The 7,529-nt window shown below is 34.3% G+C and overlaps 1 protein-coding gene and 2 long non-coding RNA genes across 10 annotated transcripts in view; 2 read left to right on the top strand and 1 right to left on the bottom strand.

Moving 5' to 3' along the window:
- Window positions 1-7,226, bottom strand: part of LOC108073223 (calcium/calmodulin-dependent protein kinase kinase 2) — a 69,460-nt gene extending 62,234 nt beyond the window's left edge. For 2 of the 8 annotated variants that reach the window (XR_011444986.1, XM_070285824.1), the window contains exon 1: window positions 7,062-7,226. The gene's annotated coding sequence lies outside the window, so the exon portion shown is untranslated. The remainder of the gene's footprint in view (window positions 1-7,061) is intronic. The other 6 variants (XM_070285828.1, XM_070285827.1, XM_070285819.1 and 3 more) reach the window with 5 other exon arrangements.
- Window positions 3,635-4,832, top strand: LOC108081323 (uncharacterized). Its single transcript, XR_005991072.2, has 3 exons — window positions 3,635-4,424; window positions 4,544-4,568; window positions 4,626-4,832. It is a non-coding gene; the product is annotated as an uncharacterized lncRNA (long non-coding RNA).
- On the top strand, window positions 5,002-5,531 carry LOC108081321 (uncharacterized). The gene is made up of 3 exons (XR_001770953.3): window positions 5,002-5,115; window positions 5,209-5,242; window positions 5,303-5,531. It is a non-coding gene; the product is annotated as an uncharacterized lncRNA (long non-coding RNA).
- Window positions 7,227-7,529: the final 303 nt, after the last annotated feature.

The raw sequence follows: 7,529 nt of genomic DNA on the forward strand, positions 1-7,529 counted from the left end.
CGGCTCTCGTCAAAGTGAGAGCGGGAACGGTAACATAGCAATATTTGTGTAAATCTCGCTGCTACAGAGTAGTAAATACAAACCCTGGTATGTACAATTTTAAACTGTAAACTGTACTTTACATCTCTAGTATGTAAGTTAATTTCTTGTCATCCTCTTCATTAATGATATAGTCTAATGCTTTAAGAATTCAGAATTTCTTATGTTTGCTTATGATTTAAAAATATTCAAGGATTTGTGTAGAGTTGGGAATTGGTGTTCTCGTAATAAGCTGCCTTTGAACCTTCCTAAATGCTTCTCTGTTACTTACAGCAAACGTCTTAATAATCTAGTGTGCTGCACTGCAGAACTAAGCCTTAGATATGGGTGTAATATTTGATGCCAAATTTCTATTCATTGATTCCAAAAGCGTATGCAATGTATGGCTTGATATTGCGTAATGCGGATCAATTTTCAGACCCTTACACCCAACTCAGCCTATTTTTCACATTCGTAAGGTCTAAGGTGGAGTATTCCTCATTTATATGGAATCCTTCAGGACCCATACACTCACACCGACTTGAACGTATACAAAAAAAGTCTATCTTTCGCCCTTTGCTCTCTTAATTTCCACGATCCTGCTTCTTATTCCGCTAAATGTCGACTAGTGCATTTGTCTTCGTTAGAGGATAGAATAGCTGTATCAACCGTTCTGAAAATTTTGGACCTGATTTCAAGCAAATTTGACTGCCCCGCTTTACAAACCCTCGTACACATTTGTGTTCCTGGTAGGCAGCTAAGATCTTTTGTACCTTTTGCTACTCCATTCTGTAGAACTAAGTATGCCCTCAACAAGCCCATTACTAGGGCTTTAATATATGTATTTTATAATGGCCGCCTAACATGCGTTTAGACCTTTTCAAAAGGTTTGACAAAAAAAAAATTTTACTTATACTTAGCCACATCTTAGAATTAACTTAAATTATTACCCTGCAGTTCCATTCATCAACCTGTCATCAACAGCCGAAGGGGTATTGTTGATGACTCATCGATGAATTGTCATACAAACTGTTAATGAATTTAACATTGGCATCAGAGAACGGCAGCAAGCCACCGGAACTACAAGTGCACCGGCCAAACACCGGGTGTCTTAGACATTGTGTATTTGGCACCCGGGTGTATTTGGCACCCGGGTGTATTTGGCACCCGGGTGTATTTGGCACCCGGGTGTATTTGGCACCCGGGTGTATTTGGCACTCGGGTGTATTTGGCACCCGATTGTTTTTTGTTACTGCGGAAGCGCTAGCGAGTGATTCAAAAAATGCTTCGGGTGATCTCATACAAGCATGGTTCGGGCTTCCCAGCAGACAAAAACTTCGTAAAAAATATTAAAAACTGAAGTTTTGCGGACCACAGGCGGACAAAACGTCCGATTTTAGGCTCAAGAACGGTAGCAAAGTAAATTACATGTCCTGGGGTTTGTGGCACCAAAACCTCTCATTTTCGGAGCACGAACTAATAGCGTTTGCGGACGCTGTGGCGAGACCGGAAACAGTACCGATAGCAACCCCTTTACGATACCCGAAAAAGGATCGTTTGCTGACCTGTGGCAATACCGCAGGAAGTACTGTTTGCGGACCTTTTGACGATGCGTTTCAGATACGTTTTTAATATCTATTTCCAACTAAATTTTTTTAGAATTTCTTGTTTTTTAAATGTAAATAAAACATACATTTATTTATGTTTATCATTATTTATTATTTATCATTATTTAACTTAAAAAATAAACATTTTACTTAAGATTTGTTCATTTCCTTAAAACTAATAATACTTAATACTAATACAAACCGTCCTGTGCATTCTGCTTTTGTGTCTGCTTGCATCCTCCAACGGAAATTTGTTTATAAAAGCGGCTGTAAAAATATAAATTATTATAAGTATATACGTATTAAAAAATATACGAAAAATATACATACCTTTGACGGATGACGTAATAAGCATCTCTCGAATGGACATTTTGGACTCTGTCCCAAACCAGGACCATTGGCGCGCCACTTCGTCGGAAATTAAGTCTCGCCAGCATAAATAAATAAAAATCTAGTCAATATTAGTTCATTAGTATGAGATTGTACATATTAATCAATTAAAATTTAACACTTACCGTTGAAAACACGTGCGTCTTGTAAAAAACTGTACACTCACGTCCGCACAACTCGCCGGTCAAAAGGAAAAGAGTCGCAACGGGAAAAATTCCACAAACCAAAAGAGTTAAAAGATGATGCAATAATATTTGCCTCTCGCTCATTTGCAGCGAAATACCAAAAAACAGGCAAGCGACAAAAAAAGGAAGGAGAAGAACCGTTCATCGAGTTCTAGAAATTTCGTTGACGACAAGATTTTTAACGCGTGCAGTGCGTTTTAGTGTCCGTTAGCGGGACATTTGCGGCATTTGCACGGGTCCCAGTGTTAGCCCGTTTCAGTATCTGTTTTCGGACCAGGTTTCGACAATTAGGCAAACCTATTGCGGTAAGTTCGCTATTTGGCCGCCCACTGTACGTTTCAGTGTCCGTTAGCAATACGTTTTCGGTACATTCACGGGGAACGCCACAGTTTTGCTTTTCGTCCGTTTGCGCGTCCGTTTTTGAGCATTCCCCGAACCTAATGCGGAAACTCCGATTCTTTGTTCGCATTTAATATTTTTAGCGGACAATTCTCGGATCCATCCGCACTGAGACCGCTCTTTGCCTGCTGGGTTAGGTCATTTTTTGTATGCATACATTTATAATGGGTGTCTAAAAAGACAACCTTAAAAAGGAAAATGGGTGATCAGTTTCACTCTTCTTTTTTATACACTTGCTAGGATCGGACGACTATATCATATAGCTGCCATACAAATGTTCGATACATTTTAAGAAAAAAATTATAACTTTGCTGTTTTTCAACATTTTTGCATCATTTTTGAGCAGAGCTCGCACAAAACGGTCAACCGTTTTGATCATTCGAATTCTTTCGGAAAGAGAAACAACCAAATAGCCTGAAAAGGGTCTCTCTCGCAGATGTTCTCGCTTCTTTGCTTTGTTTGCGATTCCGGTTAACTGTAACGGGAGATCGCAAAGACAAAGCTTTCGGGAAACGAAGCGGCAAAGAAACTACTCGCTCGCTTCTGAGTCGAAAAGAGTGCCTGAGAGAGAGGGAGAGATGAAGCACTCGTATTTTTACGAAAAATTAAAAATACATTCTACAAACAATTTAAACACAAATGAATGAAGGAATAAACTTAAGTTTGTGTTAAATGTTTTTTTTTTCTTTTTTTTCATTTGTTATTTATTTTAATCATTTAATTTAATTTAATTTAATTTAATCATTTACATTTTTAAATGTTTGTTGTCAAAAATTAAGAAATTGTGCAAACAATCAACTGACGCCACGCGAAATGTACAAATTAACAGCGAGAACTTTCCGCGAAGAAACCGGTCACACTTCAGACAACGAGCCCGCTCTCTCAGCTTCAACCGAGAGAGAATAGAAAAAGGGCCCATGGAAGATGTCTCGTTGAGTCTTTTCGACGCTAACCGGTTACGTAACCTTAATGTTGAGACCTTTTTGGAAATCGGGACTCAACCCTGCGAGCTGTTTTTGAGATATGGCAAAATTATATTATTTGGGATTTTCGGATTTAATTTTATAATTATTAATTTTAATTTTATATAATCTTATAGCTGCCATAGGAACGATCGGGAAATTAATAGAAAAATATTATAACTTCGTTGTTTTTTAACCTATTTTCATCTACTCTGAGATATGAGCTTTTATTATTTCAGAATTTTGGTATATATATGTATTATGAAAATCGGACAACTATATCATATATGTACATAGCTGTTATAAAAGCGATCGGTAAATGTAGAGAAAATGTAAAGCTGGGAATGTAAAATTGTAACTGTCAAACTGTAAACATAATAAGTACATATACATACATAGGTAAAATGTACATATGTATTTGGCAAAATGAAAATACTGTTATTATAGAAAACTTCCCTGCAGTACCATATTTCATCAATAGGCCTTTTCATCAACAATTCATCAACGCGCCGACAGAATCGACGCTCTGCCGACTGCTACTTGAACCCGAACTCCCTTCGGAGACCCGACCTCCCTTCGAGTCCGATTTGTTGGTGCATGCAAAAAAAAAAAACAAAAACAATTTGCATGGGCTTCGTTTTTTGAAGTCCGAAACAAAGTAGAAGACGCAATTAAAATAGATTCTCGAAGGTTCGACTCCATATTTTCGGAGCAGCGGTTTTCGGTTTCGTCTTGCTTCTTCTTATTCCCTTTGTATTACAAGTTGAAGTGTTCTCCACTGCAGAAGTGTCGTGTGTTAAAAATATTAAGAAATCAAATAATTCAATAATTACGTTCCGGGCCATATTGGAATATAAAAAAAGGTGAGTAAAAAGATTGTTCTTAATTAAATAGAAGCCTATAAATGTACATATATTATTTTATTTATTATATGTATATAATATATTATATTTATATATGTATGTATGTATTTTCTTTTCAGACTGCAGTAATGGCCAATAAATTGGGTAATTTTATTTAATTAAATTATATTTTCCCTTGATTAATTATAATTTTTTCTGTAGATGCAATTTCCCAAGTGACTAAAACTGAGCCTCCAGAGAAGATACTGCGCAATAAATTTGGTCTTCATGAATAAAAAGCGGAACACCAAGAATCAAAAAGACCTTAAGGCCTTTTAATATATGGATGTTTAATCTTAATTTTTTATATTTGTGTTTTAGTTTAGGTATAGAATTTGTAAGAATAAATAATATTAATAAAAATTTAAGAGTTTTATTTTTATATATGAAAAAAAAATCATCAACAATTCATCGATGAATTGATGATGAAATGTTGATTAAAGGCTGATGAAATGTTGATAAATTGTTTCCTCTGCTACATGTTATTGAACCAATGATTGAATAGTAGATGTTAAGCTTAAAGCAGCAAAGCTTATAAAACCAATAAATATTATGCGAAAAAAAAAAAAACTATTTGGCAAATCTGGCTGGCGGCTTCTTAGAGTTTGTATAAACTCTGTTTTATATAAATTCCATAGGAATATATAAAAAGGTGAGTAAAGTGAATGTTTTTAATTAAATAAAAGCCTATGTGTATTATTTTATTTATTATATATTATATTATTTTTTTCTTTTCGGACTGCAGTAATGGCCAACATATTGAAACAAGGATCTTTTGGGTAAATTCTATTTAATTGTATTATTATGTATTCCCTTGATTAATTATTATTTTTTTGTAGATGCAATTGCCCAAGTGGATAGAACTGAGCCTCCAGAGAAGTTACTGCGCAAAAAATTTGGTCTACGTCAATAAAAAGCGGAAAACCGAGGAGCAAACAGAACTTGAGGCCTTTTGATATATGAATTTAATGTTAATTGTTTATATTTGTGTTTTAATTTTAGTATACAATAAATAATAACAATAAAATTTTATGAATTTTTCTATTATATTTGAATTAAATTGTTAAAAAGCGGAATTGTTGATGAAATGTTGATGAAATACTGATGAAATGTTGCTGAAATGTTGATGAAATACTGATTAAATACTGATGAAATGTTGATGAAATACTGAACATATATATGTATGTACCCTGCAGTACCATTCATCAACAATTCATCAACGTTTCATCAATAGCCGAAGGGGTGTTGTTGATGATTCATCGATGAATGGCCATACAAATTACTGATGAATTTAACATGGGCATGTCATAGGCATTCATCAACAACAATTCATCAACAATTCATCATCATTTCATCGATGAATTGTTGATGAAAGGCTGATGAAATGTTGATGAATTGTTGATGATTCATCGATAAATTGTTGATGAATTGATGATGAATCATCAACAATTCATCAACATTTCATCAGCCTTTAATCAACATTTCATCATCAATTCATCGATGAATTGTTGATGTTTTTTTTTTCATATATAAAAATAAAACTCTTAAATTTTTATTAATATTATTTATTCTTACAAATTCTATACCTAAACTAAAACACAAATATAAAAAATTAAGATTAAACATCCATATATTAAAAGGCCTTAAGGTCTTTTTGATTCTTGGTGTTCCGCTTTTTATTCATGAAGACCAAATTTATTGCGCAGTATCTTCTCTGGAGGCTCAGTTTTAGTCACTTGGGAAATTGCATCTACAGAAAAAATTATAATTAATCAAGGGAAAATATAATTTAATTAAATAAAATTACCCAATTTATTGGCCATTACAGCAGTCTGAAAAGAAAATACATACATACATATATAAATATAATATATTATATACATATAATAAATAAAATAATATATGTACATTTATAGGCTCCTATTTAATTAAGAACAATCTTTTTACTCACCTTTTTTATATTCCAATATGGCCCGGAACGTAATTATTGAATTATTTGATTTCTTAATATTTTAAACACACGACACTTCTGCAGTGGAGAACACTTTAACTTGTAATGCAAGGGAATAAGAAGAAGCAAGACGAAACCGAAAACCGCTGCTCCGAAAATATGGAGTCGAACCTTCGAGAATCTATTTTAATTGCGTCTTCTACTTTGTTTCGGACTTCAAAAAACGAAGCCCATGCAAATTGTTTTTGTTTTTTTTTTTTGCATGCACCAACAAATCGGACTCGAAGGGAGGTCGGGTCTCCGAAGGGAGTTCGGGTTCAAGTAGCAGTCGGCAGAGCGTCGATTCTGTCGGTGTCGCAGTCGGCGCGTTGATGAATTGTTGATGAAAAGGCCTATTGATGAAATGTGGTACTGCAGGGTAGTAAGAGCTCTTATATACATACATATGTACATATTTACATACAATGTATGATTAAAAAAACCATGACATAAGATATGTATGTATGTAAATTTATTGGTCGGAATAACCTTTTACACATACATAAGTACATATGTATGTAAGTACGTAAACAATGAGGCTTAATTTGTACATATACATACATACATCATTATTTTGAATGTATAAAAATATATATTCGTATATTTACTTTATATAATTTTTATTACACATTTGTATGTACATATTTGTGCTGTGCAGCTCCACATCACAAACTGCTGTTTTGGTATATAGTACATAGAATGTACATATGTATCTACACCAGAAAATAAGCGCACATTTTGAGCAACAGTCGACCGCTGACTACAGGAATTACATACAACTGTCAGCCGAGCTTTAAGCAACAAAAGGTGGATGAATTAAAAGTTTTCAATCAAGCTTTCAAAGCTTTTTTTGTTTTTTTTTTTAGAGTAGGGTGCTGTACGTACCCTCCAGTACCAAATTTCTTTCCCGTCCGATTCCTGGCAGCATGTTCGAAATACAAATAACATACATAAGCCTCTTTCAGCGAAGTTCGAAACAAAATAGTCGAAAAATTCTACCTATGTATGTATGTATGTTCGGCTTCTGCAAAGTGTTTCGCGAAGTTCGAACTTCATAATTGTTATTGTTTTCGATC

This window comes from Drosophila kikkawai, chromosome 3L (genome assembly GCF_030179895.1).
Source record: "Drosophila kikkawai strain 14028-0561.14 chromosome 3L, DkikHiC1v2, whole genome shotgun sequence".
Classification (NCBI taxonomy): Eukaryota; Metazoa; Arthropoda; class Insecta; order Diptera; family Drosophilidae; genus Drosophila; species Drosophila kikkawai.